Here is a 26671-nt window from a genome sequence, read left to right on the forward strand (position 1 = left end):
GTATGTACTTCGTGGAGATATGAGAATGAAAGTGGATTGGTATCACGTTCTAAAAAGCGTACAGATGTAAAGCAAATGCTCCATAGAAGCTGTGAGCATTATCCATGAATTGCATTCAGGGAGTGTAGAACCCCCTGAGAGCATGGACGTGCCAGCACACGAGGACATATTTCTCAGGAGAGCCCCCCGAATCTGAGGCAGCGAGTGCAGTGGCTGTGACCAGTGCCTGAGGCTTCGTAAGCGCTGAGTCCAGCTGCCGCCGGAGGTGGGGCTGGCTTGCCCAGAGCCCCCCAGACAGTCACAGCACTTTGGACAGGGCCAGGATTGTTCACGATGACATAGTTTGCTCTTTATCACATGCGTGCTGGGTCTCCCGGGCCTGGTCTGGCACAGAGTGGGCGCTCAGAAATCAGTTATTGAACAAATGCACAAATGGCTGTTTATATTTTGACATAAAGAGCAACGGCTCCCTTTGCCAGCGGGCCTCGCAGCTGCCCCGGTGGGGTTGGCGAGGACCAGGGACTCGGGGCGGGGGGCGGGGAGGGAATGCTGCAGAGCCAGCTGGCCTGGGCTTCACGCTGTTGGGGGGAGGATCGTTCCTGCAGGCGTGAGCTGCCCTGAGAGGTGAGGGCAGGTGAGGCTTCTCATCGCTGTGGGTCCTCACTGAAGAAGCTCACCAGCCGCCCAGGCGGGGGCTGTGAGGGGCTGGGGGGGCAGGCTGCCCCTCCGATGGCCGTGCCCTCTGCCCAAGGACGTGGCCCGCCCTTCCCAGGCTGGCGCACTACACTGACCTCGCTCGAGAGCCGGTGGGTGTGGGGTCCACACACGCTCGCCTCTTGCCTTCTCTCCCTCCTCTCCACCTGGCGTGGCTGTCACTCCAGTCACCAGGGCTGGCTCTTGTCCTTCATGCCCCTGCCCCTTCCGGTCCCTTGCTGTAGGCTGGCTTCCGGGCCCCTGGCAGCCAGCTGTCAGTCCAATCAGCTTGTCGTCTGTCTTTCTGTCCTCAGCCGTTGACAGCTCCTTGTCGGACAGCTGGGGGCTGAGAGCAGAGCCCTGTGTGGATACTGTACTACAAGGGCCTCCGGGTCCACCCTGAGCTCCTGCCCTGCTGGGAAGCCGCCTTCCTCCCTGGGAACCCTCCTTTGGAGTTGGTCGCTGTGGGGAGGATTGCCTGGGGTTCCCCGAGGCACTGGACAGGGGGCAGGAGCCACCTTGAGGGCGTCCCGGAGGGTCGGTCTGGAGACTTAAGGCTCCAGGACCCCCTGCTCACTTGCCACCGGGTCTACTGACGTGGAGGCCTTTTCATGTGTCACTGGCGACTTCCTAGGGTCCCTGGGTCGGTCAGTTACCCACAGAGCTTCATGGTCATATGAGATGGGACGGGAGGCCTGGAAGGGCCTGGAAAGGATGCGGCGGGCTCTGCAGCAGCTGTCTGGGGGTCTGTTGGCCACTTCTGGAAGGGAGACGTTCTTCAGATTCTCTCCTCCACCCCATCCGTGCGAAGGATGTGTGTCCAGACCGGTGTGTGAGCCGTGGGAAAGCCCAGCACAGTCTGGAAATATGATGGCGGGTTTTTTTTCACACTTACAAAAATTCACAGATAGATTATTTTACGTAAATGGAATTATACTTTTTTTACAAGTTTTTTTTTATGTTTTCATTTGACAGTGTTTTGGAGGTCTTTGTGGGTAAGTCCATACAGCTTTACTTCATTCTTTTTTCTTATTTTTTAAACAAGCCTTTATAAGAACTTTCCTCAGTCTTGTTTTGCCCTCCGGGCCTTCTTCCAGGCGACCTCTTATCACAACTTTTCCTCAACCCGAAGCTGCAATTTAGAGAGCTGCACGGTTGGAGATGGTGGCAGGTGCTGAGGATCTGATCTCGTGGGCTTGTCTCAGCCTAAAACCATCTGCAGCAGCTCCAGGTCGACTCCTGGTTTTTACGTGTATTTATGCTGTAACTCTAATTAGTGTGCTTATTTACCTAAATGACATAATTTCACCAAGGATAATTTAGACTCAGAGTGACCATTTAGAGGAACTTTGACATGAACAAAATTACTAGAGGAATTTTGACATGAACAAAATTACTCATTTGTGAGGTGTCTTACGGGTAAAAGCGAAACCAAATCCTAAGATCCAATGATCTGCATGTTTTATTGGCATGAAGAAGCCTTAATTCCAAAAAGAATTAAGATTTCAAAGTATCTTCCTTCAGAGGAAGGCAGAGGGTTACCTCATTCTTTTTCCAAAACATTTTTAACTTTGAAAACATTTCATGCTTCTAGAAAAGTTGCAAAAGTAGTACTTGGAACTCCAACTGTATACAGTTCACTTAAATTTACCGATTGTGACATCTGACTCGTCCCACATCTGCACGCTTTTTGTGTGTGTGTGTGCGCGTGCGCGCACGTCCAGAGATGAAATGTATCTGCACACACAGACATGACCCTTCATTTCTAAGTTCATTTCCCCTATTTCCTAAGAACAAACCATTCTCCCGGAAGCACGTTTAGGACTGCTAACACGGGGGTAGTACCATGAGCCATATCCCCACTTTGCCAGTTGTCCCATTCACCACACATTTTTTTCCCCCAATCCAGGATCCAGCCCGGGATCATCTGCTGCATTTAATTGTCATGTGCATTTAATCTTCTGAAATCTGGTACAGTTCCCTAGCTTTCTTTGTCTTTCATGGTGTGGACTTTTTAAACAGTACAGGCCGGCCATTTTTTGGAATATTCCTCCTTACGGGTTTATCAGATTGTTTCCTCGTGGTCAGATTCAATTGCCGCATCTTTGGCAGGAGTGATCCCCCGAGACATTGAGTCCCCTTCAGGGCGTGCATCCTGGGCACAGCTGGCAGCTTGTCCCAGGAATAGCCTTGTTAACTGTGGCCATGTGGTGAGGTGGCTTTGACTGCATTTCTTGACTGGAAAGGTGGCTTTCTTTCCCCCTTTGTGGTCGGCAGGTACTCGTTAGGGAGACAGATCACTTGGCCCAGTGTGGGGTTTTTTTTTTGTTTTTTTGTGGTTTTTTTTGGCTGCATTGGGTCTTCGTTGCTGCGTGCGGGCTTTCTCTAGTTGCAGCGAGCCGGGGCTGCTCTTCATTGTGGTGTGCGGGCTTCTCATTGTGGTGGCTTCTCCTGTTGCAGAGCACAGCCTCTAGGCTCATGGGCTCAGTAGTTGTGGCTCATGGGCTTAGTTGCTCCGCGGCATGTGGGATCTTCCCAGACCAGGGCTCGAACCCATGTCCCCTGCATTGGCAGGCTGATTCTTAACCACTGTACCACCAGGGAAGCCCTGGCCCAGTGGTTTTAAGCATCTATTGTTGATTCTTGCCTGAATCAGTTACTGCTGTGATGATTGCTAAATGATGGTTTTCTCTTACTCCTCTTTCATTTATTACTAGTCTACTGTAAAAAAGCTTGTTCTTCCTCTTTAACATCGGTATGGACTCATGCATTCTTCTTCTTATTCAGTGCATGATAGTCATTATTGTCATTCATTTTGGTGATTACATTGCAGTTGTTTTGGGCGGTGGGACCCCTTCAGGCTGGCTTCTGTATCCTTCTGACATGCCCCAAGCACTGTTGAACATTCCTCATTACCAGGCTCACCTTGTATCTTTCCTGCCCCCAGCATTTTTCCACGGAGCACTGGTTCCTTTTAGTGGGAGATGGTATTCTTGGAGAAACCAAGATTTTGGTACTAGGCATGTTCATCGCCAAGAGGACCTTGCTGCTGCTAGACCTTTTGGTCCAGCTGGGGCGTGTGTCCGTCTCGGTAGTGTGGGCGTATGGGTGTGTCCGTGCGAGTCTCTGTTTATAAGCTCATACTGTATCTTTAGTTCCAACCTAGCATCCCAGGGTCTTGCTTCCTTTCCCTGGTTCATATTGGTATCTCCCTCTTTTTACAGTAGAGCTGGGGCTTCCAACAACATCAGTAGATTTACTATTTCCTTATTCCCACAGTGCACAGAGAACCATTTCAGGAGTGCTATACCTGTTACCACTACCAGCAGCAGACTGACTGAGTTAGAGTTCGGGAATTTTTTTTTTTCCAGCTCTTTTTTTGTCTTTAGACTGATGGTATGTACTCAAAGTACTGGGTCCAAAAGCTATTTGGATTAATTCTCTTCTCTTATGTGTGTCTGTTAAACAGTTAGGTTCAAAACTGTATTGATTTGAAACCACATTTATTAAACAAATAATACTGAGAAAAGTATTTACTATAATCTCATTAGTATACCAAGCTTCTATTTCATCACGCTAATTGGTAAGGAAACATTTCTTTTTCCAGTGGGTTGTAGTATTTTCCTGGGTAAATTAAAGTATCATTTTAGGAGTAGATATTTACAGTTTTAACATATCAACTCTCATTAGTATATATTGCTATTTGCTTAAAATATTTTTTCCAGTTTTGCTTCTGTGGTATGAAGAGAATTATGTATGTTGAGTAGACAACCAGTCAGCATCACTGGAGAGAAAGGCCAAGTAAAATTTATAACGATTGAATTATTTAGATTTTAACATTAATAAATGCTATTAATGTTTTTTATTTTGTTACCTTAAAATCTTCTGATGGAGTGTATTAGAAATTACTTTGTGGGACTTCCCTGGTGGTCCAGTGGTTAAGAATCCGCCTTGCAATGCAGGGGATGCCGGTTCAGTCCCTGGTCAGGGAACTAAGATTCCACATGCCGTGGGGCAACTAAGCCCGCGCGCCACAGCTAGAGAGAAACCCGCGCACCGCCCGCGCACCGAAACGAAGAGCCCGCGTACGGCAGCGAAAGATCCTGCGTGCCGCAGCTAAGACCCAATGCAGCCAAAAATAAATAAATAAATAAGTATTTTTTTTAAAGAGAAGAAATTCCTTTGTAATACTAGCTTCAGTGTGGTGTCCTGGATTGGATCCTGGAATGGAAAAAGGACATTAGTGGAACAAGTCTTTTGCCTGTCTTTGAATTGGGTTGTTTGTTTTTAGGCTGTTGAGTTTTAGGAGTTTTCTGTATATTCTGGTTACTAACCCCTAATCAGATGCATGATTTGCAAATGTTTTCTCTTATTCTGTAGGTTGCATTTTTAGTTTGTTGTTTCTTTAAATTTGATGTAGTCCCCTTTGTTGCCTGTGCTTTTGGTGTCATATCCAAGAAACCATTGCTAAATCCAATGTCATGAAGCTTTTCTCCTATGTTTTCTTCTAGGAGTTTTATAGTTTCAGGTCTTATATTTAAGTCCTTAATAATTTTGAGTTAATTTTTGTATATGGTATAAGGTAAGGGTACAGCTGCATTCTTTTGCACGTAGATGTCCACTTTTCTCAGCACTATTTGTTGAAGAGACTATCCTTTCCACATTGTGTAACCTTGCTACTCTCTCAAAGATCATCTTACCATATATGTGAGGATTTGTTTCAGGGCTCTCTATTCTGTTCCATTGGTCTATATGTCATTGTTTATGCCACTCACTGTTTTGTTTACTGTAGCTTTGTAATTTACTATGTTTTGAAATCGGGAAGTGTGAGGCCTCTAGCTTTGTTTTTATTTCTTAAGATTGTTTTGGCTGTTCAGGGTCCTTTGAGTTTTCACATTAATTTTGGGATGAATTTTTATCTTTTGGCAAAAAAAAAAATCATTGGCATTTTGATAATGATTGCATTGAATCTGTAGATTGGGTAGTATTGACCTCTTTTTTTTTAGAAATTTATTTATTTTATTTATTTTTGGCTCTGTTGGGTCTTCATTGCTGCGCGTGCGGGCTTTCTCTAGTTGCGGTGTGTGGGCTTCTCATTGCAGTGGCTTCTCTTGTTGCAGAGCATGGGCTCTAGGCGTGCAGGCTTCAGTAGTTGTGGCTCATGGGCTCTAGAGTGCAGGCTCAGTAGTTGTGGTGCACGGGCTTAGTTGCTCTGCGGCATGTGGGATCTTCCCGGACCAGGGATCAAACCTGTGTCCCCTGAATTGGCAGGCGGAGTCTTAACCACTGCACCACCAGGGAAGTCCCAGTATTGACCTCTTAAGTCTTCCAGTCCATGAATATTGGATGTCTTTCTGTTTATTTCTGTCTTTTTTTTTTTTTGGCTGCACCACGTGGCATGTGGAATCTTACTTCCCCAACCAGGGATCGAACCCATGCCCCCCTGCAGTGGAAGCATGGAGTCTTAACCGTTGGACCACCAGGGAACTCCGTATTTGTGTCTTCTTTATTATATATTTTTAAATAAATATTTATTTTATTTATTTATTTTTGGCTGCATTGGGTCTTCACTGCTACATGTGGGCTTTCTCTAGTTGCATCGAGTGGGGGCTACTCCTTGTTGCGGTGCACGAGTCTCTCATCACAGTGGCTTCTCTTGTTGCAGAGCACGGGCTCTAGGCGCGCAGGCTTCAGTAGTTGTAGCATGCGGGCTCAGTAGTTGTGGCTCGCGGGCTCTAGAGTGCAGGCTCAGTAGTTGTGGTGCATGGGCTTAGTTGCTCCACAGCATGTGGGATCTTCCTGGACCACGGCTCGAACCCGTGTCCCCTGCACTGGCAGGTGGATTCCTTCTTTCTTTCTCTTAGTTGGTCCGTGGCATGTGGGATCTTCCTGGACCAGGGCTCGAACCTGTGTCCCCTGCATTGGCACGTGGATTCTTTCTTTCTCTTTCTTCCTTCCTTCCTTCTTTTCTTCCTTCCTTTCTTCCTTCCTCTCTTCCTCTCTCTCTCCCTCTCCCTTTCTTTCTTTTAACATCTTTATTGGAGTATAATTGCTTTGCAATGTTGTGTTAGTTTTTGCTGTATAACAGTGAATCAGCTATATGTATACATATATCCCTATATCCCCTCCCTCTTGCATCTCCCTCCCACACTCCCTATCACACCCCTCTAGGTGGACACAAAGCACCAAGCTGATCTTCCTGTGCTATGTAGCTGCTTCCCACTAGCTACCTATTTTACATTTGGTAGTGTATATATGTCAATGCTACTCTCTTACTTCATCCCAGCTTACCCTTCCCCCTCCCCATGTCCTCAAGTCCATTCCTGACGTATGCGTCTTTATTCCTGTCCTGCCCCTAGGTCCTTTTTTTTTTTCTTTTTTTTTTAGATTCCATATATGTGTGTTAGCATACGGTATTTGTTTTTCTCTTTCTGACTTACTTCACTCTGTATGACAGACTCTAGGTCCATCCAACTCGTTACAAATAACTCAATTTCGTTTCTTCTTATGTCTGAGTAATAGTCCATTGTATACACGTGCCACATTTTCTTTATCCATTCATCTGTCGATGGACACCTAGGTTGCTTCCATGTCCTGGCTGTTGTAAATAGTGCTGCAGTGAACACTGTGGTGCATGACTCTTTTTGAATTATGGTTTTCTCAGGGTATGCCCAGTAGTGGGATTGCTGGGTCATATGGTAGTTCTGTTTTTAGTTTTTTAAGGAACCTCCATACTGTTCTCCATAGTGGCTGTATCAATTTACATTCCCACCAACAGTTGGCAGGCGGATTCTTAACCACTGTGCCACCAAGGAAGTCCCATCAGGTGGTTCTTTTTAATTGCATTTTCCTGTGAGTGATGATGTTGAGAACTTTTTCATGTTCTTTTTTTTTTTTTTTTAATTTGGCCATGCCACACGGCATGCGGGATCTTAGTTTCCCGGCCAAGAATTGGACCCATGCTCCCTGCAGTGGAAGCACAGAGTCTTAACCCCTGGACCAACTGGGAAGTCCTTTTTCATGTCCTTTTTAACCATTCATGTATCTTCTTTGGAGAAGTGTTTCTTCAAATATTTTGCTCACTTGTATGAGGTTTTTTGCCTTTTCGTTATTTATATTTATTGTTGAGTTGTAGAAGTTCTTTTTGTATACCAGATATACAAAAGTTCTTAGATGTATTGCAGATATTTTCTGTCAGTGACTTACCCATTCATTTGCTTAACTGTACTTTTAAAAACATCTGTTTGTTTGTTTAGGACACTAAAATTCACTCTTTCTGTATATCATTCTTTGAGCTTTGACAGATGTAACCAGCACCACACTCAGGATGCGGAACACACTTCTATCCCCCCGTAGTTCCCTTGTGCACCTTGTGGTCAGTGCCTCCTCTGCCTTGAGGTCCCACCTGGCAACCACTTGTCTTCTGGTAAAGTCCAGTTTATAATAATTTTTCTTCTTGGTGATGAATGTAAGCACTCTGTCTAACGCAGGTTCACAAAGATTTTCTTATATTTTCTCCTAGAAGTTTTATACTGTTAGGTTTTATATTTAAGTCCTTGATCTGTTTTGGGTTAATATTTGTATCCGATGTAAGGTATGGGTTGAGGTTTGTTTTTTTTGGGTTTTTGTTTTTGTTGTTGTTTTGTTTTTTTGAGTGGTAGAGCACTGGGATTTTTTATTTTTTGAAGTATAGTTGATTTACACTGTTGTGTTAGTTTCAAGTGTACTGCAAAGTGATTCAGATATATATATGTATATATGTTTATATTTACATATATGTTTATACATATATTTATATTACATATATATTCTTTTTCAGATTCTTTTCCATTGTAGGTTATTACAGATACTGAATATAGTTTCCTATGCTATATATAGGTCCTTGTTGTTTACCTAGTTTATATATAGTAGTGTGTATCTGTTAATCCCAAACTCCTAATTTATCCCTCCTGTCCCCCACCCCTTTCCCCTTTGGTAACCATAATTTTGTTTTGTATGTCTGTGAGTTGAGCTTCATTTTTTGATATGTGGACTTCCAGTTGTTTCACTACCACTTACTGAGATATTATTCTTTTTCCATTGAATTGTCTTTGTACCTTTGTCAAAAATCAATTGGCCACATTAGTGTGGGTTTATTTCTGGGCTCTGTGTTCTGTTCCATTGAACTAGGTATCTTTACTGAGCTTTTGACCAAAGAAATTATGAATTTTGAAGAAGTCCAATTTATCAGTTTTTTCTTTTATGGTAATCTTTACCTACTCCATGGTTGGGAAGATCTGCCTCCTTACTAGACTTCGAGCTCTGTGAGGGCAGAGACCTTGTACTTCTCCTTCTGTTCTTGCTTGCATCCAGCACAGTACCTGGCCCCCAGGAGGCACAAGGCTCTGTTGTTTGAAGGAGCTAATGGGTTTGTCTTAAGGATTTAAATGTAAAAATGTATTCAAGGCACTTTATACACTGCTTGGCACATGCAAAATGAACTTTCAAGAATCTGATTTTGCTATAGCTGTTGTCTCTCTTGAGATGTACTGGCTATACTATACCATGGCTGTCATCAGAATATGTTTTGAGTGTTGTATGAAATTGCTGATATATGTTACATAAGATGTGAGATAGCTATCACTCCAGTTCTGCAAACCAGCAAGGCTTTCATCATATTTCATGGTGAGATCAAAATGTTAACAACCAAGCAAAAACTAAGAGTTCGGCACCATCAAACCAGCTTTACAAAAAATGTTAAAGGGACTTCCCTAGTGGAAAATAAAAGACCACAACTAGAAATATGAAAATAATGAAAGGAAAAATCTAATTGGTAAAAGGAAATATACAGTGAAAGTAGTAAATCAACCATGTATGAAGCCAGTAGGAAGGTTAAAAGACAAAAGTAGTAAAATCATCCATATCCATCATAAGTAAAGGGATACACAAAACAAAAAGATATAAAATATGATGTCACGGGCTTCCCTGGTGGCGCAGTGGTTGAGAATCTGCCTGCCAATGCAGGGGACACGGGTTCGAGCCCTGGTCTGGGAAGATCCCACATGCCGCGGAGCGACTAGGCCCGTGAGCCACAATTACTGAGCCTGCGTGTCTGGAGCCTGTGCTCCGCAACGAGAGAGGCCGCGATAGTGAGAGGCCCACGCACCGCGATGAAGAGCTGCCCCCGCTTGCCGCAACTGGAGAAAGCCCTCGCACAGAAACGAAGACCCAACACAGCCATAAATAAATAAATAAAAATTTAAAAAAAAATGATGTCAAACCAGTAAACTTTGTGCGGGGGTGGGCAGTAAAAATGCAGGTTAGAATGCGTTTGAACTCGAGATCAGCAATTTACAATAATCGTATCTATCTATCTATGTATCTATCTAACTATATATATAAACCTCATGATAACCACAAACCAAAAACCTGTAATAAATACACACACACAAAAAAAGAATCCAAATATAACATGAAAGATTCATCAAATCACAAGGGAATAGAGCAAAAGAAGAAGAAAGGAACAAAAAGGAACTACAAAACAACTCAAAAACAGTCAACAAAATGGCAATTAAGTAGGTGCATATGAATAAATATTTTAAATGTAAATCGACTGAATACTCCAATCAAAAGACAAAGAGTAGCTGAATGGATGCACAAAATAAGACCCATATATATGCAGCCTAAAGGTAACTCACCTCACATGTAAAGCCACACAGACTGAAAGGGGATAGAAGAAGGTATTTCATGCTAATGGAAATGAAAAGAAAACTGAGGTAGCAATACTTACATCAGACAAAATACACTTTAAAACAAAGATTGTAAGAAGTGGGGCTTCCCTGGTGGCGCAGTGGTTGAGAATCTGCCTGCTAATGCAGGGGACACGGGTTCAAGCCCTGGTCTGGGAAGATCCCACATGCCGCGGAGCAACTAGGCCCGTGAGCCACAACTACTGAGCCTGCACGTCTGGAGCCTGTGCTCCGCAACAAGAGAGGCCGCGATAGTGAGAGGCCCACGCACCGCAATGAAGAGTGGCCCCCGCTTGCCACAACTAGAGAAAGCCCTCGCACGGAAACGAAGACCCAACACAGCCAAAAATAAATAAATAATAAAAATAAGTAAATTAAAAAAAAAAACATTGTAAGAAGTGACAAAAAGGATATTACATAATAATCAAGGGATCAATCCAAGAATAAAATATAACAGTTGTAAATATACATGCACCCAGGGACTTCCCTGGTGGTCCAGTGGTTAACACTTTGCCTTCCAATGCAGGGGGTGCAGGTTTGATCCCTGGTCAGGGAGGTAAGGTCCCACATGCCTCAGGGCCAAAAAACCAAAACATAAAACAGAAGCAATATTGTAACAAATTCAATAAAGACTTTAAAAATTCAGTCCACATTAAAAAAAAAAGAAGTCTTAAAAAATATATATATACATGCACCCAACATAGGAATAACCTAAGTACATAAAACAACATAAAGGGTGACATTGATAGTAACACAATAATAGTAGGGAATTTTCACATCCCATTTTCGTTAATGGACAGATCATCCGGAAGGAAAATCAGTAAGGAAACACTGGTCTTAAACAACACATTAGACAGATGGACTTAATAGACCTATATAGAACATTCCATCTGAAAGCAGCAGAATACACATTCTTTTCAAGTGCACACGGAACATTCTCCAGCATAGACCATATGCTAGGCCACAAGACAAGTCTCAGTAAATTCAAGAAGACTGAAATCATATCAAGCATCTTTTTCTACCACAACACTATGAGACTAGAAATCAACTACAAGAAAAAATACAAAAAACACAAACATGTGGAGGCTAAACAATATATTGCTAAACAACCAATGGATCATTGAAGAAATAAAACTTTTAAATTCCTGGAGATACATGAAAACAAAAACACAATGATCCAGGGACTTCCCTGGTGGTCCAGTGGTTAAGAATCCACCTTCCAATGCAGGGGACGTGGGTTCAATCCCTGGTCGGGGAACTAAGATCCCACATGCCGTGGGGCAACTAAGCCTGTGCACCACAACTAGAGAGCCTGCGTGCCGCAACTACAGAGCCCATGCGATCTGGAGCCCACGCACCACAACTGGAAAGAAGCCCACACACTGCAACAGAAGATCCTGCGTGCTGCAACTAAGACCTGATGCAGCCAAAAATGAATAAATAAATAAAAAATAACACAATGATCCAAAATCTATAGGATATCGCAAAAGCAGTTCTGAACGTTTATAATGATATAAGCTACCTCAGGAAATAAGAAAATCTCAAACAACATAAAGAAGCTAGAAAAAGAAGAACAAAACCCAAAGTTAGTAGAAACAAAGAAAGATCAGAGCAGAAATAAATAAAATATAGAGACTAAAAAACAATAGAAAATATCAATGAAACCAAGAGCTGGGTTTTTGAAAAGCTAAACAAAATTGATAAACCTTTAGCCAGACTCATCAGTAAGAAAGAGAGAGGGCCCGAATAAAATCCGAAATGAAAAAGGAGACATTACAATTGATACCACAGAAATACAAAGGATTATAAAAGACTGCCATGAACAATTATATGCTAATAAAATGGACAACCTAGAAGAAATGGACAAATTCCTAGAAATGCAAAATCTCCCAAGACTGAACCAGGGAGAAATAGAAAATATGAACAGACCAATTACCAGTAATGAAATTGAATCAGTAAGAAAAAAAAACCTCCCAACAAACAAAAGTCCAGGACCAGATGGCTTCACAGGTGAATTCTACGAACCATTTAGAGAAGAGTTAATATCTTTCCTTCTCAAACTATTCAAAAAAATTACAGAGAGGAATGCTTCTGAACTCATTCTGTGAGGCCAGCATCACCCTGATATCAAAACCAGACAAAGATATCACAAAAAAAGAAAATTACATTCCAATATCATTGATGAACATAGATGCCAAAATCCTCAACAAAATATTAGCAAGCCAAATTCAACAATACATTAAAATCCCGGACTTCCCTGGTGGCACAGTGGTTAAGAATCCACCTGCCCAATGCAGGGGACACAGATTCGATCCCTGGTCTGGGAAGCAACTAAGCCCATGCGCCACAACTACTGAGCCTGCGCTCTAGAGCCCGTGAGCCACAACTACTGAAGCCCGCACGCCCTAGAGCCCGCGTGCCACAACTGCTGAGCCCGTGTGCTGCAACTACTGAAGCCTGCGTGCCTAGAGCCCGTGCTCTGCAACAAGAGAAGCCACCACAATGAGAAGCCCACGCACCGCAACAAAGAGTAGCCCCCACTCGCCACAACTAGAGAAAGTCTGTGCGCAGCAATGAGGACCCAACACAGCCAAAAATTTAAAAAAATAAAATAAAAAAAAATAAGCAGAAAAACTAATACATTAAAATCCCCACGATCAAGTAGGATTTCTCTCAGTGATGCAAGGATGGTTCAGTATCCACAAATCAATCAATGTGATGCACCACATTAACAAATTAAAGAATAAAAATGTCATCTCAATAGACATGGAAAAACTTTTGACAAAATTCAGCATCCGTTTGTAATTTTAAAAAACTCTCAACAAAGTAGGTATAGAAGAGACGTACCTGAACGTAATAAAGGCCATATATGACAAGTCCACAGCTAACGTCATTCTCAACAGTGAAAAGCTGAAAGCATTTCCTGTGAGACCAGGAACAAGACAAGGATGCCCACTCTTGCCACTTTTTATTCAACAGAGTAATGGAAGTCCTAGGTACAGCAATCAGACAAGAAAAAGAAATTAAAAAAAAAAAAAAAAGAATAGGGACTTCCCTGGCCGTCTAGTGGTTAAGACTCCGTGCTCCCAATGCAGGGGGCCCGGGTTCTATCCCTGGTCAGGGAACTTAGATCCCGCATGCCGCATGACGTGGCCAGAAAAGAAGAAGAAGGAAAAAGAAGAAATAAAAGGAATCCAAATTGGAAAGGAAGAAGTAAAACTGTCAGTGTTTGCAGATGACATGATACTACACATAGAAAATTCTAAGGACGCCACCAAAAAACTGCTGGAGCTCATCAATGAATTTTGTAAAGTTGCAGGATACAAAATTAATATACAGAAATTTGTGGCATTTTTATACACTAACACTGAACTGTCAGAGAAATTAAGAAAACAGTCTCATTTACAGTCACATAAAAAAGAATAAACATTTAAAAATGGGCAGAGATGTGAATACATGTTTTTCCAAAGAAAACATACAGATGGCCAATAGGCACGTGAAAAGATGCTCAACACCACTAATCATCAGTGAAATGCAGTTTAAAACCACAATGAGATATCACCTCACAGCTGTTGGAATGGCTGTCATCAAAAAGACAACAAATAACAAGTGTTGGCAAGGATGTGCAGAAAAGGGAACCTCCGTGCACTGTTGGTGGGAATGTAAATTGGTGCAGCCACTATGGAAAACAGTATGGAGAGTCTTCAAAAAGTTAAAAATAAAACCACCATATACGGTGCAGCAGTTCCACTCCTTGGTATTTATCCAAAGAAAATGAAAATACTAAGTAAAAGAGATATATGCACACCTATGTTTATTGCAACATTGTATACAATAGCCAGGATATGAAAGCAACCTAAGTGTGCCCATCAATTGATGAGTAGATGAAGAAGATGTGGTATATATAATATATACAGTGGGATATTACTCAGCCATAAAAAGAATAAAATCTTGCCATTTGTATCAACGTGGATGTACCTAGAGGGTCTTATGCTAATTGAAATAAGTCAGAGAAAGACAAATACTGTATGATTTCACTTATATGTTGAATCTAAAAAAAAACAAAACAGGGACTTCCCTGGTGGTCCAGCGGTTAAGACCCTGCCTTCCCAATGCAAGGGGCCCGGGTTCAATCCCTGGTCAGAGAACTAGATCCCGCATGCTGCAACTAAAGATCTTGCATGCCGCAACAAAGGTGCCACGTGCTGCAACTAAGACCCGGCACAGGCAAATAAATAAATAAGTAAATGAATAAATAAAAATTTAAAAAGAGACAAAACAAACAAGTGTAACAAAACAGAAACAGAGTTATAGATACAGAGAAGAAGCAAGTGGTTGCCAGAGGGGAGGGGTAGGGGAAGGAAAGAAATAGGTGAGGGAGATTAAGAGGTTCAAACTTACAGTTGCAATGTAATTGGTTCACAGGTATGAAATATACAACATAGGGAATATGGTCAATAATATTATAATAACTTTGTATGGTGACAGATGGTAGCTGGAGTTGTGATCATTTGAAGTGTATAGAAATATAGAATCACTATGTTATATAACGGAAACTAACATAGTGTTGTAGGTCAGTTATACTTCAAAAACAAAAATTAACTCAGAGAAAAGAGATCAGATTTGTGGTTACCAGAGGCGGGGGTTGGGGAGGAGGGGGAATTGGATGAAGGCAGTCGAAAAGTACAAACTTCCAGTTATAAGATAAATAAGTGCTCAGGATGTAATGTACAACATGATAAATAGAATTAACACTGCTGCGTGTTATATAGGAAAGTCGTTAAGAGAATAAACCCTAAGAGTTCTCATCACAAGGAAAAAAATGTCTCTGCTTTATATGAGATGATTGATATTCACTAAACTTATTGTGATAATCATTTCACGATGTCTGTAAGTCAGATCATTATGGTGCACACCTTAAACTTATACAGTGCTGTTTGTCATTATATCTCAATAAAACCGGGAGAAAAAAATAAAAGTAAAAAGTGTGTGGCATGACTGTTGGATGAAGCTGCTGGTGGATGTTCCGTCAGAGGCGGATGCTGTAACTCCAGTTCTGCCCACCCCTTTGCCCTGGTCTCCCTCCCAAGTATGCCCGTCCCTCCCTCCCCTGCACCCAGCCCTCATAAAGTGTAGACTTGTTGCCAGTTGCTGTTCGTTCCTTGAGGTGCTGTTGGTTCAGTAGAAATGCGTGGCAATCCTGCCTCTCCTCTCTGGTCCCGTCCTTTTCCTGGGGTCTCCCCTCCTCTTTTAGGCGCACTCACTTGCAGCCAGGCCTTCTTTCCCGAACATCCACCGAGGAGACTCACAGGGCAGGGCAGGCACAGCAGACCAGCCAGTGTCCTGGTTGGGCCGTGTCTGAGGAGAGAAGGTTGCAGGTCATGGTCATGTAGATGTAGATGTAGAACGTGCTTGTTATTTATGAGAAATCAACACTGAACTTCGGCCTTGTCACTTTGTGCTGGTGGGAGCAATGTCCAGCCTCGTGACTCCTCGGCTGATGGGCAGGAGTGGCTGCCGCTCCCCTGGGGCAGGCAGGTGCCGGGAAGCAGGGGGCGTCTTCTCTCCCTCAGGTGGGCTGAGTGAGGGGGAGCCTGGCCCTGGCTCAGTGAAGGGTTTGAAGGTCACAGTGACTGGGGAGCCCCTGGTGGTAGGGAGGCACATCGAAGCATCAGTGGATGTATTTTGAAACCACCACAGGAGCCTTTTCATGTTCACAGTGCTTTGGTGCATCCCTGGCTCTGCAGGTCCCGTTGGCAGACAGGCAGCCCTGGCCCCCTGGGGCTTTGTGGGGCTGACCTCTATGGAGGCACTGCGTTTCATGAGTCCTCTGACTTCTGTCTTAACAGAGAGAAAATGGGTCAGAATCAGAAAATTTGGACCCAACCCTCTGAAGGACGATGGGTTAGTCACGCCCCACATCAGAGTGCAGAGCATCCTGACGGGACGGCTGTGATTCCTGCCTGGATTCCACTTAGCTTTGCTGGCTTCGGGGCTGGGGATCTGGGTCCTATCCTGCTGTGCCAGCCCGACAGGGGACAGGGCAGGTGGGTCAGCCCTTCTGCTGAGGGAGCCAGGCGGCTGAGGCGGGGATAGCATAAGCAGCGAGGTGTCTGGCCTGCCTTTAAACCCCACTGGTAACACTTCAGTCTATAGTTTGCCCTGAGCCATGCGCCTCCGTCTCCCTCTAGAACTTTGGGCCCTCGGGCTTGAGGGTCACAGGCAGCTGGTCTCTGAGCGCCTTGCGGCTTGAAGATCAGATGCCAGTGTCCCTCCTGCTGTGACCCTGACGTCTGCCTGAGCCCAGGGCCGCCCAGGCCTCCTGTCCACGGGACCTCGACGGGGCGCCGCACCGTTCAGAGCCCTGGGCCTGCCCCTTTCCCCGGGCAGGTCCCTCCAAGAGCATGTTCCTCCTCAGAGGGCCCCGGAGTCATTCCAGGAGACGGAGGACACACATGAAGCTGTGCAGCTGGCCACTTCCTTGGGGCCTCGTGTCCACCACCCTTAGGAGGGGATGGAGCCCAGCAAGGTGGAGTAGGGGTCTTGGCTGACAAGGGGCTTCACTGCAGTCCGGGAGATGAGGCCTGCGGTTTGTCTTGGGACAGGTCCCTGGGGCCTCTTTCAAAGCTCATCTCCCTGTATATCATGCCAGGAACCTGCTGGAGCCGTGAAGTGATAGCGACTGGGAACCACTGGGAACGGGCCAGGGGTGCTACAGGGGGAGCCGTGGGAATAGCTGAGTCAGGGTTCCCAAGAACATGGGAGGAGGGGGTGCCGGAGGAAGGCTGGAGGCGGCCCTTCACCTCCTGAAAGGGCAAGTGGCACTTGGAACCCGTCGGGAAGGTGGGAGTTGCTGATGTGATCACAGTTGGTTCTAAAACGGCCTCCCAGGCCCTGCTGCCATGGGTGTTCTGGGGCTACTCCTGCGTGGCTCCTCACAGCGTGACCATGAAGGCACTTGGTCCCTTTGGTTCATGTGTCCCGCTGGGCCCGGCCACACAGGGCTCCTTCCAGGGCACACGCCCCACCTTCCCTGACCGTGGCAGGGATCCAGCCCAGGGCCTTCCCTGTGGTCACTGGGGGTTCAGGCCCCTTATTCTCAGCCTCTGACCTTGGGACTCAGGTGAGCCCTCTGCAGGGGGCCCGCCTTGCAGGGCGACCCGCGGATCTGCATCTGACTTCTCTGCGTTGTCAGCACTTGTTAGCAGGAACCGGCAGCCCTCATGCCCAGGCGCCATGCCTTCTAGCCCCGTGCAGTGCTGCCCAGCGCCCACTGGGCCCCACCCTGAGCTCTTTCCGGGGAAGCATGTGCGAACCATGTTGGGGAGGCAGGGTGGCCTAGGGCTGGGCCTGCGGACCGCTGGAAGCCTGGGCCGTGGTGGCTGGGGAGAGGGGGCCCAACCCGCTCCTGCACTTCTGGGCTGAGTTTTGATTTCCCAAGTGATGGGCTTCTGCTGTATGCCATTTTCCTCTATTTCTCTTTTTTAATAAATTTATGTATTTTTGGCTGCGTTGGGTCTTCGTTGCTGTGCGCAGGCTTTTTCTAGTGGCGGCAAGCAGGGGCTACTCTTCATTGTGGTGTGCGGGCTTCTCATTGCAGTGGCTTCTCTTGTTATGGAGCACGGGCTCTAGGCGCTCGAGCTTCAGTAGTTGTGGTGCTCGGGCTCTAGAGCACAGGCTCAGTAGTTGTAGTGCACAGGCTTAGTCTGCGGCATGTGGGATCTTCCCAGACCAGGGCTCAAACCCGTGTCCCCTGAATTGGCAGGTGGATTCTTAACCACTGGTGCCACCAGGGAAGTCCCCCTCTACTTCTTTCTTTTTTTTTTTTTTTTTGGCCGCGCCATATGGCATGTGAGATCTTAGTTCCCTGACCAGGGATTGAACCCGGGCCTGGGCAGTGAAAGCACAGAGTCCTAACCACTGGTCCGCCATGTAAGTCCCTTCCTCTATTTCTTTGTGGGTAAATGTTGAGAGGAAATCAGTTCCAGACAATTTAGGCCATGTACTAAATTTCACACAGAAACCTGAGACAGCTCACTTTACATAATTTAAAATGAGGCCAAGACTTGCTGACAAAGAAGAAATTGAATCTAGAGAAAGAATCTACTGCAGAGACATGACATTTCTACAGGGCACGAGTCCTCCAGGCCCCAGACATCGCGTGGTTAAAGCAGTAGCTCTGGGCTTCCCTGGTGGCGCAGTGGTTGAGAATCCGCCTGCCAATGCGAAGGACACGGGTTCGGGCCCTGGTCCAGGAAGATCCCACATGCTGCGGAGCAACTAAGCCCGTGCACCACAACTACTGAGCCTGCGCTCTAGAGCCCGCGAGCCATAATTACTGAGCCCGCGCTCTAGAGCCTGCGAGCCACAACTACTGAGCCCATGCGCCTAGAGCCCACGCTCCACAAGAGAAGCCAACTCAATGAGAAGCCTGTGCACACAACGAAGAGTAGCCCCCGCTTGCCGCAACTAGAGAAAAAGCCCGTGCACAGCAACGAAGACCCGATGCAGCCAAAGATAAAAATAAATAAATAAATAAATTTATTTAAAAAAAAAAAGCAGTAGCTCTCCCCATGTGGCTGGGGTTTCTAGGACTCCAAGAGGTCAGATGATTTTCATGACAGCACCAAGGGGTCCTCTGCCTCTCTCTCCCTCTCACAGGTGCAGAGTGCTGTTTCCAGAGGCTACCTGATGTGATGGCCAATGGGATATGTGCTTGGGATTCTCTCTCTTTTCATTCATTCATTCATTTATTCTCTCTCCTTTCTTTTAAAGGGTTTTTAAAAATTGTGGTAAAATTCACATGACATCAGGTTTACCACTTTAACCATTTTAAGTGTACAGGTCAGTGTAAGTACATTGGCAGTGGTGTGCAGCCGTCACTGCCATTCATCTCCAGAACTTTTTCATCTTCCCAAACTGAAACTCTGTCCCCATCAGACAAAAGCTCCCCATCCCCAACCCCCGTCCACTGACAACCTCTTCTGTTTTCTGTCTCTGTGGATTTGACTGCTCCAGGGACTTCATGTAAGTGGAGTCGTACAGTACTTGTCTTCCTGTGTCTGGCTTGTTTCACTGAGTATAATGTCCTCAAGGTTCATCCACATTGTAGCATGTGTCAGAATTTGCTTCCTTTTTATGACCCAGTAATATTCCATTGTATGGACAGGCCGCAGCTTGTTTATCCATCATCTGTTGCTGGACACCTGGGTTGTTCCTCCTCTTGGCTCTGGTGAGTCATGCTGCTGTGAGCATCAGAGGACAGGTGTCTGTGAGTCCTGGCGTTCAGTTCTCTTGGACACATACCTAGGAGTGGGATTGCTGGCTCCTGTAGTAACTCTGTGTTTAAGCTTTTTTTTTTCTTATATTGGAGTATAGGTGATTTACAATGTAGTGTTAGTTTCAGGTGTACAGCAAAGTGATTCAGTTATACATATATCCATTCTTTTTTCAGATTCTTTTCACATATAGGTTATTACAGAGTATTGAGTAGAGTTCCTTGTGCTATACAGGAGATCCTGGTAGTGTGTATATGTTAATCCAGCCTCTTAATTTATCCCTCCCCCTGACCTTTCCCCTTTGGTAACCATAAGTTTGTTTTCTAAGTCTGTGAGTCTGTTTCTGTTTTGTAAATAAGTTTATTTGTATCATTTTTAGATTCCACATGTAAGTGATATCATATGGTATTTGTTTTTCTTTGTCTGACTTCACTTAGTGTGATAATCTCTAGATCCATCCATGTTGCTGCAAACGGCATTATTTCATTCTTTTTTTATGGCTGAGTAATATTCCATTGTATGTATGTACCACATCTTTATCCATTCATCTGTTGATGGACATTTAGGTTGCTTCCATGTCCTGGCTATTGTAAATAGTGCTGCAGTGAACATTGGGGTGCATGTATCATTTCAAAGTATGGTTTCCTCCAGATATATGCCCAGGAGTGGGATTGCCGGATCATATGGTAGCTCTATTTTTAGTTTTTGAGGAACCTCCGTACTGTTCTCCATAGTAACTGCACCAGTTTACCTCCCACCAATAGTGTGGGAGGGGTCCTTTTTCTCCACACCCTCTCCAGCGTTTATGATGTGTTTGCCCTTTTGAGTAAATGCTTGGGAAGCTTGTGTTTACACAGTTTCTCAGCTTTAATTTCCAATACAGTAAATGTTGATAGATGTATCCCATATAAACAAAAGATGTTTGGTGTCCTCAGAATTTTTAAGAGTATAAAAAGGTTTTGAAATGAAAAGATTTGAGAACTAGTGTGAAAGAAGTTCGTATTTTGGTGTTGTGGCCTTGCACGTACATGATGAGGGCATGGATTATTTCAAAAAGCATGAACAATCCATTGGCTAGAATAGCCAGCCAGGAGATAGTCATCACAAGAGGGGGCTGGGACAGGACCTTGGTGAAGCCAGTAGTGGAAAGAGGGGGAGACGATTTTGAGCAGCTTTGTACATGGCAGCAATTGTGCTGGATGCTTTACAAGGGGACCCGAGAGGATATTGAGGAAGAAAGGAAAGGGAATGTTGATTTACAGCTGGAGTAACACCAGTGAGACCCTCGGGAATCCCCAGCGGACACAGTAAGCAGCTGACCGTGTGTTGGTCCCCGCCTGGCATGCGAGGCAGGCTGTGCCACGTACTGGCTCTTCCTGCTCCGTTGACCACACTAGCGCAATCACCTGGAGGGTTGCCCAGCACAAAGTGGTGCTTGGCAAATATTTTTTGAATGAGCAATTCACATGTGTTAACCAGTGATTCACAGGTTGGATTGCTTTCTGAACAGCCCCTGCACTGTGCAGGTGAGTCAGGAAGGGAAAGAACCTTCCCGGGGATATCAGAACTGATGACGCTTTGTTAGCGACTTAAAGAACAGAGTAGTTCAGTTCGGCAGACATTCAGTGGGCACCTCCCTGTGTTAGGTGCTGGGTATGGGTAGGTTTATTTCGACACTTAACTCTAGAACAGGGTTTGGCAAACTGCAGCCTGCAGCTGGCTGCTCGTTTTGGTCTTCTTTTGTCTTACACGTTGCTGCATCTCAGTGGTTCATTCCTTTTTACTGCTGAGTAGTATTCCATGGTATGGCTCCACTGCAGTTTGCTTATCCATTCAGTTGTTTGGGGCATTTGGGTTGTTTCCAGCTTTTGGCTATTGCAAATAATGTTACTCTGAACATGTCTCTGTATGGTCATATACTTCTCTTGGATAAATCCCTAGGAGTGGAATGACTGTGTCATATGGTAGGTATATATTCAGCCTTTTAGAAACTGTCAAACTGTTTTCCACAGTAGTTGTACCATTTTTACATTCCCACTAGCACTGTAGGAGAGTTCTAATTACCTCACATATTGTCAGCTCTTGGTATCGTCATTTTTCATTTTAGCCATTCTAATATGTAATGGTATCTCATTAGGACTTTAATTTGCATTTCCTTAATGAGTAATGATGTTGAGCATCTTTTTATGTGTTTTTGCCATCTGTATATCTTCTTCGGTTAATTGTGCATTCTTTTTTTTTTTTATTTTTGGCCATGCCTCAAGGCTTACGGGATTTTAGGTCTCCAACCAGGGATTGAACCTGGGGCCCTGGCAGCCTGGCAGTGAGAGCACCGAGTCCTAACTACTGGACCGCCAGGGAATTCCCTAGTTAATTGTCCATTAAAATCTTTTGCCCATTTAAAAAATTGGGTGGGTTGTTTTCTTTTGAGAATATGAGAGTTCTCAAAAGAAATACGAGAGTTCTTTATATATTCTGGATACAAATCCTCTATCAGATGTGTGATTTACAGTTCTCTCCCAGTATGCAACTTTTATTTTTATTCTCTTAACAATGTCTTTTGAAAAGGAAAGTTCTCTATTTTAATGAAGTCCAATTTATCAACTTTTTCTTTTATGGATTATACTTCTGGTGTAGGTATCTAAGAAATCTTTGCCTCATCCAAGGTCGCAAAGATTTTCTCCTATGTTTTCTTCTAGAAGTTTTATAGTCTTAGGTTTTACTTTTAGCTCTGTGATTTATTCTGAGTTAATTTTTGGCACAAGAAATGGATCACAGTTTTTCTTTTCTTTTTTTAAATGGCTATCCAGTTGTTATTTTCTCTGTTTTCTTGTGTCATCAATTTTCTCTCTGATATTTTTTTACTTCTTGGCTGATGCTTACTTTGGGTTCATTTGTTCTTCTGATTTCTTAAAGTGGCAGCTGAGGTCATTGATTTGAGACCTTTCTTCTTTTCTGATATAGGAATTTTAAACATTTAAAAATATTTATTTGTTTGTTTACAGCTGTGTTGGGTCTTTGTTGCTGCACGCAGGCTTTCTCTAGTTGCCGTGAGCAGGGGCTACTCTTCGTTGCAGTGCATGGGCTTCTCATTGCAGTGGCTTCTTGTTGTGGAGCACAGGCTCTAGGCGCTCAGGCTTCAGTAGTTGTGGTGCACAGGCTTAGTAGCTCCTCGGCTTGTGGGATGTTCCCAGACCAGGGCTCGAACCCGCATCCCCTGCATTGGCAGGTGGATTCTTAACCACTGCGCCACCAGGGAAATCCCCTGATATAGAAATTTAATGCAATACATTTGCCTCTGTGAACTGCTTTAGTTGCATTTCACAAATTTTCATTAAATTAAAATGCTTTCTAATCTCCCTTTTCATTTCTCCTTTGACTCATAGGGTATTTAGAAGTATGTCAGTTGTTTTCCATACAGTTGGGGGATTTCTCAGACATCTTTCTGCTGTTGATTTTTTTTTATAGTTTATTTATTTATTTTTGGCTGAGTTGGGTCTTCATTGCTGTGCACGGACTTTTCTCTAGTTGCAGTGAGCAGGGGCTACTGTTTGTTGCGGTGCGCAGGCTTCTCATTGCAGTGGCTTCTCTTGTTGCGGAGCACGGGCTCTAGGTGTGCGGGCTTCAGTAGTTGTGGCACACGGGCTCAGTAGTTGTGGCTCACAGGCTCTAGAGCGCAGGCTCAGTAGTTGTGCACGGGCTTAGTTGCTCGGTGGCATGTGGGATCTTCCCGGACCAGGGCTCGAGCCCGTGTCCCCTGCATTGGCAGGTGGATTCTTAACCACTGTGCCACCAAGGAAGCCCCTGCTGTTGATTTTTAATTTAATTCCATTGTGATCAAACCACACACTTAAATTTGAACCTTTATGAATGTATTGAGATTTGTTTTATGGCTCGTATATTTATCTATTATGGTTAATGTTTTGTACGCATGTGAAAAGAATGTGTATTCTGCTGTAGTTGGGCAGAGATTTCTGTGAATGTCGGTTGGGTCCAGCTGGTTGATAGTGTTGTTCAGGTTGTCTGTATCCTTGCTGATTTTCTTTTCTTTTTTTTTTTTTTTAAAGATTGATTGATTGATTGATTGATTGATTGCTATGTTGGGTCTTCGTTTCTGTGCTAGGGCTTTCTCTAGCTGCGGCAAGTGGGGGCCACTCTTCATCGCGGTGCGCGGGCCTCTCACTATCGTGGCCTCTCTTGTTGCGGAGCACAGGCTCCAGACGCGCAAGCTCAGCAGTTGTGGTTCACGGGCCCAGTTGCTCCACGGCATGTGGGATCCTCCCAGACCAGGGCTCGAACCCGTGTCCCCTGCATTAGCAGGCAGATTCTCAACCATCGCGCCACCAGGGAAGCCCCCCTTGCTGATTTTCTGTCTGCTTGTTCTATCAGTTATTGAGAGAAGGGATTGAAGTTGATTGTGGATTTGTCTATTAGCAGTTACAGCAGTTTTTCCTTCATTTAAAGCTCTGCTATAGATGCAGAGACATTTAAGGTTATTATGTCCTTTATCACTATTACATACCTTCTTCATTCCTCGTAATATTATTTTCCCTGAAGTCTCCTTTGTGTGGTATTAATACAGCCACCCCTGGGACTTCCCTGGTGGTGCAGTGGTTAAGAATCTGCCTGCCAATGCAGGGGACACGGGTTCGAGCCCTGGTCCAGGAAGATCCCACATGCCACGGAGCAACTAAGCCCGTGCGCCACAACTACTGAGCCTGCGCTCTAGAGCCCACAAGCCATAACTACTGAGCCTGTGTGCCACAACTACTGAAGCCCATGCGCCGAGAGCCCGTGCCCCGCAACAAGAGAAGCCACCGCAATGAGAAGCATGCCCACCACAACGAAGAGTAGTCCCTGCTCACCGCAACTAGAGGAAGCGCCCATGCAGCAACAAAGACCCAACGCAGCCAAAAAATAAATCAAAAAATATATATATATATAAATATATATATATACAGCCACCTCTGCTTTCTTTTGATCCGTGTTAGCATGACATATCTTTGTCCATTGTTTCATATTTACCTATTTGTGTCCTTATGTAAAGTGGGTTTCTTTTAGACACATGTAGTTTCATCGTGCTTTTTTACCTATGTAACAAATTCTGCCTTTTAGTTAGGGTGTTTCGATCACCCCATATGTTTATTGATCAGGCAAATTTGATAACAGTCTACCATTTTGTCGTTTGTTTTCTATTTGTGCCAACTGTTGTTTCCTTTTCCCTTTGTTTATTCTTCCTTTAGGTTGAGTATGTTTTGTTCCTTTTGTCTTCCTCATTGGCTTATTTGCTGTAGCTCTTGTGTTAGCTTAGTGATATTCAACTTTAACTTATCGCATTCATGGGACAGACCACTTTACCTGTAGTGTTAGAGCCTTTAAACGGTATGCTTCAGTTTCTCCCTTCCCGGCTTTTGTGCTGCTGTTGTCACAATTTTACTTCCACTCAGGTTATAAACCCCACAATGGAGTATGTGTGCATTTGCTTTAAATGCCTCCAGGTTGGCAGTCTTTTCTTTTTTCCTCTCAGACTGAGAAGTGTTGTTCCAGCGTCTTCCAGCTTGTGTTGTTTCTAGTGAGAAATCTGCTGTCATCTTTACTTTGTTTTTCTGTGCATCATGTCTTTTTTATCTGCTTTTAAGACTTTTCTCCTTATTGCTGGTTTTAGGCAATTTGATTATGATGTGCCCTGGCGTATTTTTCTCTCTGTTTCTTGTGTCTGCGGTTCATCAAGCTACTTGGATCTGTGGGTTTATAGTTTTCATCAAATTGGGGAATTTTTCTGCCATTGTTTTTTCAAATATTTTTTCTGTTTCCCCTCCATGTACATGTGTGCGGGTGGCTTGAAGTGGTCCCAGAGCCACAATTCATTTTTTTCTAGCCTTCTTTCCTTTCTGTTTAGAGTTTCTGTTGTCTGTGCAGTGTGTTTGTATCTCTCACAGTAGGTTTCTTTCTTTGTGTCTTCCATAGCTCTACTTAACATGTTTAATCTTTCCTCTAACTTCTTCAATATTTGCAATACAGTTATAATAATTCTTAATGTTTTTATCTTTTCTGTCATTTCTGCCATTTCTGGATTGATTTTTTTTTCCTCCTCATTTTGGTCATAATTTTCTGTTTGCATACCTGGTAATTTTTTTATTGCATGGCAGACTGTGAATTTTGACTTTCTGAGTTCTGCGTATTTCTGCATATTCCTATAAATATTCTTGAGCTTTGTTTTAGGATGTGACTTGCAAACAGTTTGGTCATTTCAGCTCTTCGTTTTAATCTTGGTTAGTCAGGACTAGGGCAGCATTTAGCCTAGAGTTAATTTTTCCCCACTAACCAGGCAAGACTCTTCTGCATCTTGACCCAGTGCCCCATGAATTAGAAGTTTTTTCCAGTGTGGATCCTGAGAACAGGCGCTTTTGTGGCCCTGATGAGCTTCAGTTATTGTTATTGTTCCCTCTTACCCCAAGGATGGTCTCTCCCCGGCCGTGCCTGCTGACGGCACACCTGAGAGCCAGGGCGGGCGGGTGGCAGGAGCTGGCCGACCCCTGCCTCAGTCAGTCCCTTGGGTACTGAGTTACTCAGTGTTTTGTCTGGTCCCCTATTACAGTTGCTTCCAGAAACCACTGCCCACTGTACCTTCCTTAAAGCACAGGTCTTGTCACGTCACTTACTGGCTAAATCACCTTTGCTCCATACAACATGCGACCTGAAGTTCGAAATACCTTCCTCCCACCTGTCCCCGTGGTCTCGGTTCGTGGCGGGCTCCCCTGTTCCTCCCCTCCTGTGCCATCCTGTGCACCTTGTGAAGCCTCGGGAGCCCCGTGCCCCCACCTCATCCAGGCAGTGGCCTGGGGCCCCGGGTGGGGGCGGCCTCTCCCCCTGCATTCACCTAGCGTGCTGGCACCTCTGTCTGGTCAGTGTCTGTGTCACCCCTGCCCCCTGTGCTCAGAGGTGCAGGTGGTGCCGCGTCCTTAACAGCCT

At 44.6% G+C, this 26671-nt stretch overlaps 1 protein-coding gene and 1 long non-coding RNA gene across 6 annotated transcripts in view; one reads left to right on the forward strand and one right to left on the reverse strand.

Moving 5' to 3' along the window:
* LOC309639703 overlaps nucleotides 1–26667 on the reverse strand; it is a 31231-nt gene extending 4564 nt beyond the window's left edge. Inside the window, exon 1 of the long non-coding RNA XR_014251809.1 lies at nucleotides 792–26667. This is a non-coding gene — a long non-coding RNA (uncharacterized lncRNA). The remainder of the gene's footprint in view (nucleotides 1–791) is intronic.
* Nucleotides 1–26671, forward strand: part of DGCR2 (DiGeorge syndrome critical region gene 2) — a 71852-nt gene that overhangs the window by 5309 nt on the left and 39872 nt on the right. The gene's annotated exons all lie outside the window — the stretch shown is intronic.

The sequence above is a fragment of the Balaenoptera physalus genome (assembly GCF_965194825.1).
Source record: "Balaenoptera physalus genome assembly, chromosome: 12".
In the NCBI taxonomy this organism is placed as follows: domain Eukaryota; kingdom Metazoa; phylum Chordata; class Mammalia; order Artiodactyla; family Balaenopteridae; genus Balaenoptera; species Balaenoptera physalus.